The sequence below is a fragment of the Corvus brachyrhynchos genome, unplaced genomic scaffold, assembly GCF_000691975.1.
Source record: "Corvus brachyrhynchos isolate BGI_N302 unplaced genomic scaffold, ASM69197v1 scaffold1, whole genome shotgun sequence".
Lineage (NCBI taxonomy): Eukaryota > Metazoa > Chordata > Aves > Passeriformes > Corvidae > Corvus > Corvus brachyrhynchos.
In genome coordinates this window covers 4,626,575-4,641,023 of record NW_008237222.1, presented here as the reverse complement: position 1 = coordinate 4,641,023, position 14,449 = coordinate 4,626,575, and positions in this window count along the sequence as shown.

Genomic DNA, 14,449 nt, shown 5'->3' with positions numbered 1-14,449 from the left:
TTAGTAAAGCACATTTGTCTTGTTCCCATAATTTCTTACACTTTCACCTCTTTAGAAATGACAATGCAGGAGCTGACTGTTTTGTGATATGCTGGTTTATTGTTTTTCCAGAGCTTTTCTCACAAAGAAACCTTTTATTTATGACGTCTTTTTGAAGATTAAATGACTTTTAAAGCATCACTGGGATTTTACAGTTTGTCTTGTTTTGATGTTCCTGCTAACACATGTAGCTGTTTTTACCAGTTGCGGCTGCTGGTGTGGCTGAGTTTACTCTGATTTGCATCACGTCTATAGACAAGTGCTACTAAACTGATCCTCCCTTAAGTCCAGCACTGCAAGGGTAGAGAATGAACAGTGTTGCTATAAATACGTTTCTTTGATTTTATTTTTTTCTTATTTTCCTGTATGCTATTTAGTGTTATGAAAGACAGACATCCCACACCATGCAACAGACAAGTCCTTTCTCCGCTTACTCTGTCCACACTTCTAGCACTTCCAGAAAGTAGAATTCCTTGAACTTTGAGGTATAATCATTCGACAGCTTCACCTATGTGGAATAATGTCTACTGCAAACCACTGGTCAGTACCCTGCTCAGTTCTACACTTCCTGCATGACCTTTGAGGGTTCACTCATCTTGTCTGTCCAATATGACTAAATATTTAACTGCTGTATTTATGTCAAACAGGGCTGGTCTGTAGCAATACAAATGCACAGGGACCATTATAAGACTAATAAAGTTTGCAGCAGAGAAGTCATCAGTATCTTGCTCCTCAAGCTGAAATAGATCTATTGCAGGACTATGGATACAAAAATGCTGCTAGCAAGAATTTTCTTGCTTCTTTCTAAGCCCGTGGGATACTTTTCTCTCTCACGAAGAGATTAGCAGAAGTTCTATAAACTATGAACACCTGCGACCTTGCAGAGCTTTGTTTATGGTACCGTAGAAAAATATTTTGACAATGGATGTTTAGGATTTCTAACCAATCCACCCAGGGGGTGGCTGATCCTTTGTCCAATTAGACTATGAAGAAAAAAGTCTATAAAAGAGTTTGTAAAATAGTTACATAAATCAATCTTGCTGCACAATTCCTGCCTGCTGGATATCTCTCCTCCTCCATACGGCTGTGGGATACGGTAATATTTACTACAGTAATACAGGACAGAAAAAAATCTTCCCATTTTTTCCCCTTCTTGCTCCTCAAGGTTGCACAGAGATCAAGCCAGTTTTGCTCTCTATTATGTTAAAGATATTTTCAAAAGAATTGTAATAAAACTCTAGTCATGCTAGGATGCAATCCCTGCGTGGATATATGTAAGAATGCTCCATACATATGGGATTGTGTTGGCACACTGTGTGCTCTTACCTGGCTGAAGATGCCAACATTAGCATTGCAGCCCTTCCCTTCCTCTTCAGTAAAAACACTTCTTCCTTGAACTGTAACCACCCTGAAGTAATGGCATGAAAATAACCTCTCTGCAAACAAGGTATGGGCTCCTGTCTTAGCAAGATCAGTGGAGAATGACCAAGAGAGGTGACACTGTAAAGGTTTGGTTCAGAATCCAGGTCTACACATGAACTGCCACCCCAAAACAGAATGAGGAGGATATAGGGTCACCTGTAGCTTCAAGTATCAGACTGGCTTTTGTGGGATGAGCTGCTTTTCTCTATTGGAGGCTTAGTTTTATATGAAAAAGCTTGATTGGCCATATTCAAGGAATTTTCCCCTGGCCAGTATGCATTTTCAGGGTTTAACCCTAAGCAATGCACAGACATCTTGAGCAAAACCATGCACCAATTTGTCCCTTGCAAGTCTTTTCAAGTACTTGCAGGGATAAAGTACAAGAACTTTCCAAGCAGCCAAATACACAAGGAGTTCTCTTTTCCCCGGCAGCTTTACAAACCTAAGCTAAATTAAATCTAGTGGAAAACCTGACAGTTTTTAGGCACTTTTGCGAGATTTGTAGAAATCTCAGAAGAATCACAGCCTGATGGGATAAGGATCAACTCATACCCAGTCAGCCAGATAATCGTGACCCACATGGAAAGTCATTTCATTAATCAGCCAAGTAGAACTCAGAAGAATTTTTTTTAAAGGAAAAGCAATTCTGTTTTATATATCATTTTCTTAAACATGTTAAGAGAAGTTGAAAGGCACTGAAAATGTAGGTTTTGGTGACGTCTAGCTTGTATGTCACCTTTAATTTTAAAGTGAGTAGCAAACACAATCCTATCTGCAGATGATGTTAACAGTGTGAACCAGACCTACAATTCTCTATCCTGTTACCTTTAGATTACCTAAATTCAATCAGGATTTGTGCTCTAATGCACACTCTCATCCAGCTGATTTACTAGATATGAGTTAAATTACGTCCAAGTTTGTATCCAAAGATTTGCTGGCCCTTAGCCATTAGAGAGAGAAAGCTACCACCTGAATGAAAGCTCAAGTTAGCAGCACTGTACAGAAGCACGTTGCACAGGGGAAGGGTGTGTGACATTTGTTCAGTGACACAACAATGACATCAATATTGCTTAAAATGCTGCCTCTGCATCTGGGTATTTGGCTCAGGGATCACAAAAGACAGTTAAATTGGACTGAGAAGAGATGAGGCGTTTTTAGACAGAAGAACAGGTCTCAGGTGGCAGGTAAATGGGACTCTGTCAGAACTGCAGAATGATGGGACTTTCAACTGTACAGACACCCACCAAGAAGCCAAATGGGTGCATCAGAGAGATAGTGCACATGGACAGTAGGGTCACTGTTGGAATAAGAGCCACAAAATAAAGAGCATGTCACCTTTCCTGAGAGATTTATATTCATGTGGCTCTCTGTAATGGTAATTTGTTACTGACAATAGCTCTTTCATATGTTCCAGACAGTTGTTTCACTGACACCATCAGCAGTAAAGAATCTTTGTCCTTCATTAACTTCTCATGCAAGCATTAATTATCCCACAGATTCTAGTAATAATAGGCTTATGAAACTCATGTTTGAATGTACCAATAACCTCTGCAGTGAGCTGTCCCATCCATCAGATGGGACATCCATCCAGGAAAGTAACTGGGAAGGGAATATATTCTTTGAGAGTTTCTGCAAAGATCCCTTTTCCTCCTTTCAGGGCAGTTGAAAAATGGAAAGAGAAAGCCTGCTGTCATTTTCCAAGATCGTCTTTTCATTCAGTAGCTTCTAATCACTATGAAACTTAGTTGTTAATTTCTCTGAAGTCAGACACTTCAGACATACACTTCAGACTCTAGATATTTGGTGTATATTGCTATGCAGTTCTTTTGAAACAGCACCAAGCACAGAAGGTACACTGTTCCCTCCTGCCTGTTTCTGTTGCTTCTGTTAATCTGTGGTAAGACTGTGCTGGAGTCTGTGGTGTTGGGCACTATTAAACACTGACCATCAAAGCTGCATGCCCCTAGGAGCCAGAACAAGACAGCTGGAGAGACACCCCCAGGGAGCAGAGCACAGGGACCACTGAAGCAGCAGGAGTTAGTATGACAAGCGCTGATTCTAGCAGATGAGCAGTCCCAGCTCCTAGTCTGATTGCTGATGGCCCTGGTCCTCGGAAAATGCTCTGCATGTCTGGAATGCTGCATGTACAAGGTGGCCACTGATCCTGCTGGAGCTCTGTGCAGACTCTGTGGTTTTCCCGCAGGGAGCACCTTTCAAGGTCAGGTCCTGTGAATGCATAAAAATGCAGAAAATCTCCCCAGTCTCCCCATGACCTTGAAGTAGCACATTTTCACGTAGCTAAAGGAGATATTTCCTTGGAGTAGGGTTGGGAGAGTGCTAAGGGTGCTTATTTTCTGTGATTGCATCCTTGGGTAGGTGTCTTAGCCTGCAGTGCCTGTTTTCCAGCAGTCCCTCAGGCCTCAAGCCATCCCCCCCGTAGCTGGAAAACTTGCCAGCATGCATGTTCTAGAAGGAGAAGTCCAGCAGAATGTTCAGCAAATCAATCCTCCCCACATGTGGGTATTTATTACAGTGGCTGTTAGATGCCATAAGCTTGAAAGAGCAGCACCTTACGCTGTGAACTGTGGATTTACGTGCAGTCCTTTATGCCAGCTCTCCTATTTCTAAAACTCCCATCATAACACGAGTTAAAAATACCTGAAGTACCAGGGCCTGTCTAGTATTCTGTATGAGAAGCGAGTTCTCTGTCAGCACCATGCAACAATGAGACCTGCATTGTACTTACTTTAGTGTTCTTCCTGGTCTGCTGTGATACAGACACTAATGAACTGTAACCTGGGAAACCACTGCAAGTCTCTTGGCTTAATGCATGTGAGATGTTTGGCTAGATTAAGGTGTCTTTCAGAATGGAAACTGAAGAGACCTTCAGCCCCCACAACTTCATGGTCTTCAAGGCTGCTCCTTTAGATTAACAAAGTTTCTTGAAACTCATGGACCTAGTTTTGGTGGGGTTTTTCTTCTACCTGCAATGAAGCTAGTGCAGGTGTCTGGAAGTCACCTAAGCAACTTATGAAAGAAAGAATATATTTTCTAGATTGGGGTAAATAATATTTTGCACTTTGATAACAGAGTCATGCAGAGGTTTCTAAGCACTGTACCTGTTTCTGTTAAATCTCATACCATCCAGTTAACACTACCCTTACCTTATACAGGTAGCTGAATGACAGGGAGTGTAGAGGAGGGTAAGACATTTACTCAAACTCACTATGAACTGCATTTGGACTAAAACTAAGAGTCCCCAACCTCTTCTGGCCTTTTGTCCATAAAAATGCTGCCCTCCCTCACCTGGGCCTGTCTTCCACTTGCGTGCAAATCTGTCTGTCTGATAGCTCCTTATACATGTGTGATCTCTAACACAGAGTCAACAGGGCTACCATCTGTCCCACCATCTCTCCTTTCTTTTCTCCAGCTCACTTGGGAAACACTGCCATCCTTTCACCCCTGCCATTCTGTGTCTCATCCTCTGTCTCCATGGCCAGGCCAGGTCGTTTTTACCAGTATCCCTGCTATCTATTTGTCTCCTTCAAAATTCTTCTAGAAAATAATTTTCCTGTGCTGCTATTTGGATCCTTCACTTTATCCTCTCCTTGAATTGCATTAATGTCTTTTTTTTCTCATCTTTTCACTCCCAGCTCTTCAAACCTCTACCCCTGTCTAGTTCTTGTCTTCTAGCCATTCTCACAGGGATTAAAATACGCTTCTAAACAGACTGTGGCAGGACCCACTTATTTGGAGTCCTAAAACATGTCATCTTACTTTATCTTGCCCTTGCACAACACAAGTGGTCAATGAAGTTCCACAGACGTGCTTATGTGTACCCTCAAACATTTCTTAAAATCTCTTTAGCCAGGATGTCACCAAAATGTCACCAGCTAGCCAGGCTGCTGGTAGCTGGAGCAACTTGCCTCTGACAGTGAGCATAATGTCTCCACTGGATCCTCCGTACTCCTACTAAGCTGTCTGCATTCTGCTGCGTTGAATCTTATTCTTAGATGGCAGGCTTGGGGTTAGAGGCAGAAATTGCCTTTTTGTTCTGTGTTTGCAGAGCACCTACCACACTGGGAACTGACTCCATCATTGCTGAGTCTTTGAGATTAAGGTGATAAATAAGAAATCAGTCACAGAATTGTCACAGGGAGCAAGTGACAGCACTGACAACAGAGCAACAGTATCCTGTCTCCCCTTCTTGCTGTTCATGCCTCACTATTCATTGCAGTAGCTCTGTGATTCTACACCTGCACACGTGCAGCCACTGGAGCAGTAGGATTTGTCACTATCTAGAAGTCTCCTGCGAATTAGATGAGTAAGATCACATGGCTTTCTGCCAGCCAAATAGTTGTAAGCTCTTCATTTACAAGAAGCTTTCACTTGAACTTAGCCACCACAATCCAATTTGCTCAATTTCAATACGGTTTAAATTGTTCTCCCTGCTCTTTCTACACTAGCAGCCCCAGAACAGTATGTTAAGAAGATATAGATAACATGTCTGGGAGAGATTTTCAATTGGATGTGTTAAAATCTTCTATTTTTGCCCCTAAAAATGTCCTAGCAAGAGAAAATTACTAGTTGCAGACACGTGTTTCTGTCATATTTATCAGCAACCAAGCTAAGCTGATTTGCAGCCTTGGACACTAACCATCACTCTACTTTCAGGTTGCTGAGGACTTGATTTATAAACATGCCAAAAAGCTAAGATGCTTCCAAAATAGAATATGCTTTAGGATTCAGCATAGTTAAAGCAGAACATTAAGGTGAAAAAGCAAAGAGTTGATCACATTTAGAGTGGAGCATAACAGCACACTCGAAAGAAAGTAAGTCACCTAAATGTTGTATAAGAGGAGATCACTTGGATTTAGTGAAGATGAGGGGCAGAGAGAGAGGCAGAACTGAGAGTTAACTGGTTGTGTACAGGATAGGAAAACAAAGTGCGTTTTTCCCAGCTTGAAGGCTGTGCCATAGGTGTTAAATGGCCTCTTGAGCCTAAGTAGACTTTATGTATAATGAATATTTCCTTTTGATGTTTCTTCATGTAGTGCGCTGGCCATCATAAACCTGTTAAATTTCAAGTGCTATTTTTATGGCCTCTGTATGATTGGAGTAACCTCACTTAAAGGATTACAGGGGTTACTTCATGTCTTTGTAGCCAAATGCATTCTGGTAAAGATCAGATTGATCTGAAGTCAGCTGTTATCTTTAGCTTTGATTGTTAATCATACCCAAGACCTTTTTTCTTTGATTGTCACTAGGGAATCCTAAGTGCAGGGTATGTTAATTAGTACCTGGCTTATCAGCAAATGTGCATCATCAAATACAAGAAATATATCCCTGATATTATTAGGAAAAGTACCTGAAAGTAAATTTAAAATAATATTATTCACCTGATGATTCCCACAATATTTTGCTGGTTTGACTTTAGTGTTTGCAACTGTTTTATAGCTGAGGTATTTAAAAGGGAAGGCAAGCAGTGTGCTCTATTTTGAAAGGGATGAATGCTCTCTAAGTAAAAGAATTCACAACCTCGATTGAAGCATTTAGACAAACTAAAGTCAAATTAACAGTTTAATATATTTGTGAGGTTATTCAGTGCCAATCTGCAGTAGAAATTATGCATACACTGCTTTCATATTAAATAGCATGTTCCAGCTGATCCTCACAAGCATCAGAAAACACAGTAGTGATTGATTACAGTCTTGTTGTAAAGCTTAATAGAGCTTTTCAATGAAAAATACAGCTATGCAGAGTGTACTTTGAAAAGCACAGTCCAAGTACTGTGTGATGGGACCTTTCATAGTGTAAAGAACTACTTCATGTCTGTGTACAGCTCTGCTCTCTGTGACACTGCCTCTCAGCACCCTGTTGTACCTGGGCCTGCCTGCTCACCAGCTGCCTAAGAGTCACCTTTTGCTGAATTGCTTCACACCTTTTACTTTTGAAGAAGGATGCAAGATCCCCAGTGCTGTTTTCATGTTGCCCAAGCCAAAAGGTGTATCCAGAGGAAGTTGTGGGTGGCAAAGGAGGACCATGAATGACATGTAATTTGGCATCCAGATATGCTCAGTTTCACCTGTCACATCAATTTTTAGAAATTCTTCCTGTGGGTCCTTCCTTTAATCCCAAAGGTCTCAGGGGAACGATCCCTTTAATACACTCTAGCTCAAGCTATTTGATTTCAGAAAAGAATTGCACCAAGAAATTGTTCTAATACATTACATTTGCTAGAGCAAAGACACTCAGTATTAAATTTGAGTGACAAGGTCATCCTCTGCCTTACAGTCTGTAACCAGAAAAGATCACTGAATCACAGAGTGATTGAGGTTGGAAGGGACCCCTGGAGGTCCTCTAGTCCAACCCTCTGCTCAAGCAAGGTCACCTAGAGCAAGTTCCTGAGGACTGTATCCAGACAACTCTTGAATATCTCCAAGGAGGGAGACTGCATGGTATCTCTGGGCAACCTGTGCCAGTGCTCAGTCATCCTCATATGGAAAAGTGTCTTCTGACGTTCAGAGGGAACCTTCTGTGTTTCAGTTTGTGCCCATCTGCCTCTGTGGACTGGACACAGTGCTCCAGGTATGGCCTCACCAGTGCTGAGCAGAGGACCAGGATCAACTTCCTCAACCTGCTGGCAAGGCTTTGCCTAATGGGTCCCAGGATATCATTAGCCCTTCTTTCCAAGGGCACATTGCTGACTCCTGTTCAACTTAGCATCCATCAGGATGCCGAGGTCCTTTTCTTACAAGTTGCTTTCCATCTGGGGGGTCCCCAGTATACACTGGTTCCTTCTCAGGTGCAGGACTTTGCTCTTCTTGTTGAACTTGATGATGTTCCTGTCAGCCTATTTTTCCAGCTTGTCAAGGGCCCTTTGGATGACAGCATAACCCTCTGTTACATCAGCCACTCTTCCCAGTTTGCTGAGGGTACACTCTGCCCTACCATCTATTAATAAAAAAGTCAAATGGGAATGGATGAATACTGCTTTCCATCTTGAGGCTAATGCTAATGCCAGTGCCAGCCATTGCCTTCTTCCCTGGCATTCCAGATCAGTGGTGCAATTTGAAAAGTAAATTAACTCGTTAACACCAGAAGCTTGGATATAACTGGAGCTTTATGTTTTAAAGAATAGAGAGGAATTCCAGAAATGTAGCCCTGGTATGTGAAAGCCCTAGGAAGTAAATGGCCTGAGCACATGCATCAACTTACTGCTTCATTTTGGACTGGGCAGTGGTAAGTGAAAAAAGTAAGAAACTGAAATGTTCCACACTGGATACCAAGAGCTGAGTAAGTTCTGCTTGGAAGTGAATAAAATTCTGCTTCCCTGCTGTTTACACTCAGCTCCAGGAAAGTCTCCAAGGTGTAATTATTCAGGCCTTTCTTATGTGAGCTGAACAGACTAAAGCTGCTCAAGCTCCCAGAGTGGGAAAAGTAGGCACATACCCACAACACGACGAGACAGGACAGGGACTGGATGGGGCAGGGACCAAGGGAGGCTGAGACATGAAGCACAGAGCAGTGCCAGCAGGCACGGGCTCATAGCACAGAGGTCTGGCTACAACCCCTTCATTTATTCAAAGCAATTACTTTGCTGCTTATTAAACTGATGTCCTGGGTTGCAGTGTATTCTATTACCATCCTCAGGAGCCGTTGAAACCAGGTGGGGCAGTGTTTTCCTTGCCTCCTCCCCCCAGACTATCTTTCTGTTAATTGCCCATCATTGTCCTGCCACCTGACTCAGAGATAACTCCCTCCGGACTATCTTCTGTTAATGAGCCTAATCAACACTTGGCCTCATGACTCATTACCCCATTGTGAGATGCTCCACCCAGAGGGAGGAACCAAGCATCCCATCGTGGATATAATCTGCGGCTGCACACGAGAGACACTGGCTTCCCACTGGATTTCCAGAGGACAGGAGCTACACAGCCACCATTGGACTTCCTGAGGAAGAGCAGACTGTTTTACTACAGGATCACTGCTTCAGAGGACTGCAGCCACCATTCTACCAGACTGCTACCACCACCCTGCCTAACAGGGTGTCAGGTTGTACCTTGACTCTGTCAGTTTGACAGTGTTTTCTTTTACCTTTTTTTTCCCCTTTTCTTTAATTTCCATTAAATTGTTATTCTGACTTGGTGCCTCCCACTGGTTTGTCTTCAAACTAGTACAACTGATTAGAATTGATTGCTTTTTAACAAAGTTATTGCTTTGATCTTAGGCTCAATCCAAAGGAAATAAAATAGAAAAATAATTATTATGAGATAAAATAGAAGATTGGTTGGAGCTCAATGAAAATGTAAAGGCTTCTTTCTCCTGGTGTTTAATTAGGGGTTGTTTCAAATGGAGGTTCCTACATAAACAGTACATTGAGAGTCAATAAGATAGTCAGTATATCTATTTAAATAATGAATTTAAATCATCCTAATTCTTCACTCTCCAGGTCCTCAAGCTGTGTTTACAAGGTGTCACTGAGGAGCACAGAATGAGGACTCCTGGTTTCCTGTTGTAAGCAGTATGAGTACCAACAACCCCCAGCCTCAGGTCAAACCCATTAGCTCTGCTTGGTTAGACAGGACTTGGGCACAGCTGTGCACCCTCATGGCCCTTCTCTGCCTCTTATTCACCACTCCCTCTCTATGGCAGCTACACTGGAGTTCTCCACTGCAGGTTTGCCATTGGTTATTTGGGGTAAAAGCATTTCCTTGAGTGGTGAGAACTAAATCTCTGACATCCAAGAACAGCATCTAAGAACTAATGCTTAAATCTGAACAAGATTTAATGCAGTCTTTTTAAGATAGAAGTAAAATTGGGAAGAAGTTTATGCACACATATGTAAGGTGTATGTGGTTAGATGAGGTGGACAACATTGTCACAGGCTTAATGTTTTAGAGGAAATTCCAATCTCTAGAGGCTTCACTCTGCCATTTGATATATAATTACTGTTACAGCCTAAGGAACAGTAAACAACATCCACAAGCTTCATGTGGACGTGCCAAAGAAATTTTCAATCATCTACTGAAACTTGCAGACCAATAATAGAAGTTTTCAACAAAGCCAGAGATGGAGAGAATGGAAGAGAAATATTACTATCATTTGAATCAAATCTGTGTTTCCACAAGATAGCTGTAAGTCTTACTTTCTCAGTATCAACTGAAGATGCAGTGGGTCTAAGTTACCTTCAAGGAAGGTACAGCCAAACAAAATAAATATAAGCAAAGTATTTCAGCTGTGAAGTTTCAATTCCAGCTTATTTCTGTCTCTCAAGACAATTCAACTCAAACAAAAGTTTAATTCACCAAGTTAATGCCACAGAGGATTTGGTTTTCTCTGAAATTAGAAGAGAACAGAACTTTGAGCTAACCGTCCGAATGGGGGGTGTTTGCTTATGTAGGAGCACATGTGCCTGATCAGAGTCAAGCAAAAGAGTACAATGACCTCAGAACAGGTATACAGACCATCAGGACAGTTTAGGATGTAGGAAAGATGACTAGATTCATTGGGAAAAATTAGCTGCATTGCTCAACACTGTGCATTCCCAGCGAGACAGACTGAAGCCATACTCAAAACCTGAGAACAAAGTTTTCAGTAAGATGTAGTACTGCTGAGAAAGAACAACCACAGAGATGGACCAGCTGCTTGGGCCTATCTGATCTGTCACCAGTGACTGAAAAGTAATGTTTTTTGCACTGGTTTTCACACAGTCTTTCTAGGTTTATAGGTACAGAGAGCCGTGGATGCTGAAAGAACAGAGAACTCAAAACTTTAAAATATATTTTATGACAGTTTTCGTATCTGAATAATTTATAATTTCTAAAAAGACAATTTGAAAAATTAATCTGAAGAGGCTGTAAGTAGCACCTGGAACTCTGATTATTTTTTCTAGCAGCATTTCCAGCAGTGCTAGCTGCTCTTGTCTCCAACACTTCATGACTCAGAGGAGAGTCACACAAAATAGACACTTATTACTCTAGCTAATGGTCTACAATTAACAACTAAACCAGACTAAGGAACTTGGAACCAAGGCAGGAAGAAGGTAAAAAAAATCACCTGAAAAACCCAAACAAGCCTTTCAGGTAGAACATGACCACATCCTTGCCAGACTTGGGTTCACATCTGATCAAAGACGAAACCAGGACCATAACAGCCCACACTGTAGAGCTTCACAGAAACTCATGATTTATATCCTCGAAGGGCTACTGCTGGGCTTCTCTGTCTGGAGAGGAAAACAGCCACATATGGCTGCTCTGCAGGAAGAACTTATCCAGTTTAACCCTTCCACGTACAATACAGCCTTTTCCCAAACCAAGTGCTTCTCTATATGCGATTGTGAGTAAATGCTATAGCCCACTGAGCTAATTAAGTAGAGGTATTTCCCATTATAGACATGACAAAAGTAGTTTATTAGCATACTTTGTTTCCAGGGGAGGTTTAGACTCAACATTCAGAAGCATTTCTTTACAAGAGGGTGGTCAAACATTGAAACAGACTTCCTAGAGGGGGGTCGATGCCTCCAGTCAGTGTTTAAGAAGCATTCGGACAGTTCCCTTATTAACATGCCATGAAGTGGTCAAACAGTTGGACTAGATGATCATTGGCATTCCCTTTCAATTGAAATAATTTTATTCTATGTTCTGTTTTCCAGGAGTGATGGTAATAAAAGAAAAATCTGCCTTTTCTCCATGAGAAAACAATTGATCAGATAGTGCCCAGAGTATTGAAATGCAGCAGAGTTAGCAGTGTCTTTTTGGGATTATGAAGAGTACAAGCCTCTTGACTTTTTAAAAGAGGGTGTTTGGATTAACACAGGAAGAGAGGACTCAAGGGAATGCTAAGAATGTTGGGTCTTAGAAGAAGTTTGTCTCAGATTTGTTTAGCTCTGACATGCAGTCTCCAACCTGTCCCTATGTGGTGTGCAAAGTTAGAGGATACAACACACTAATGTTTCAGCTTTCTAAAGGCCTTCTTTAAAAATTAGGATCAATCACAAAGTAGAGAAATTCAATACTTTCACCTGAGATCTCAGTCCAAAGGGGACCCGAATTTGTCAGAACCTGAGAGAGCTCACAGATCTGGGTAGGGTGTTTGGGGCTCCCCAGGGAATGCTACGGGGCAGTAGAAAGGGGAGCTGGCTTCACTGTGAATGGGCACACCAAGCAAAGGGCTGCCTGAGCCAAGCCAACAGGGAAGGCCACCAAGGAGAACATGCAGTTGTGTCTGCTTAGAAATGTCAGCTGTGAGCCCATTTCTGAAACTGACTGTTTAAAGCCAGAGAGAAACAGGTCCAGCTAACGGTTAGATAATTCCAGATCCTCACTTTTGGCTGGTTTGGAGAAAGGAATTGAACTCTGTGATGCAAGCCTTCATGATCCATTTGAGCTCTGGAGACCTGCTGCATGCCAAAGATACTTTGGGAAATTCTAGTCCCTAGAAGAGAGTCCTTTTTCACCAAATAATTTCCCTGCACTATTCGCTCTCAAACTAAAGACTGACATCCTTGGATCCCCCAGAGACAAAAAGAGAGTCCAACTGTTTGATGCCCCAGATCCTGATTCCTGCTCTGTGGGCTGTTTTTACGTTTCCAATAACATATGCACATTAAACAGTTGGTCAGGACAGTAGCCAGTGCCAGCCTGTCAAGTCAGTGCACCACTTACTCTTCCCTTCTATCTCTGTTCCAGCCAACACTTAATCTTTTTTTTCCGAATCACAGCTATAATAGGGAAGGAAGAAAGCCAGAGTAGTACACAGCCAACAGGGCAGGGTGGTAAAATTTGACTCCTTTTAAGCAGAGAAAGGGGCTGGAAGTGGGTAATAGGCAAACACTCCACACAAGAACAGTCATTTTGGAAGAAACATGTTCTATATTTGTATTTTAAATGTGCTTCAAGGATGCTAACTCTGGTGGGTTAGCTTTGGCTGACAGTCAAACTCCCACCCAGCTGCTCACTCTCCACTCTCACACACCCAAAAGGATGGGGTAGAAAAAGAAAAAAACCCCAGGAACAAGAAAGCTCATGTATTGAGATAAAGACAGGGAGATCACTTAGCAATTCCTGTATTTGGCAAAACAGATTCCACTCGGGGTAAGAAATGGAAAATGGGCAAAAAACTGTCAGGGGGCTGAGAGTTGGGGTTGTTCAACCTGGAGAGACCTCATTGCAGCTTTTTATTAAGGAGGCTTATACAAGAGATGGAGAAATGTTTTTTTTATCAGACCCTGTAGTGACAGGATGAGAGGCAACAGTTTGAAAGTAGAAGAGGTTAGATTTAGATTAGCTATACGAAAAAAATTATTTATGATGAGGGTGATGAGACACTGGAACAAGTAGCCTGGAGAACTTGTGGATGTCCCATTCCTGGAGGTGTTCAAGGCCAGTTTGGAAATGGCTATAAGCAAACTGACCTAGTGCAAAGAAGTCCCTGCCCCACATGACTCTGTAGACAGAGTGCTTTGTCATCAGTGAATGTTTGTCTAAATGCAATAAAACTTCAGGCTGTGGCATTTGCTATCCCAGCAAAGGTTAGGGCAGAAGTTCTTGCAGGTGAGGCTCAAAAATGGTGGCAGAACTGAGGGGGGAAGAGTAGCTGAGTTTTTCTTGGCCTCATGAAGTGCATCCTGCACTGGTGGAAGGGAACCAGAGCACCCATCAAACTCCCTGCTCTTGCCCGGGGCCTCCACACTGGGAAGCTGCAGGGCTGGACCAGGAGGCTTTGGTACAATGTTTGAGCTACAGAAGGACCATGTCTGCATTCCATGCATAACCCCAGTGTCCTATGGAAACCTCTGCTTCTTACAGTCCTTTCTGAGAGCTTGGAAAGCTTTGTGGCTGTTAGTAAAACCTAGAAAGAAAGGTTGGAAATGTGCAAAAGTCAAACTAAAAATGAAACTTCATCCCTCTTGGTGGGTGAAATGGAAAGCTATTACTTTTTGTGCTCCTGGAGGATGCATTTCAGAAAAGATCTTCATTGTCTTAAA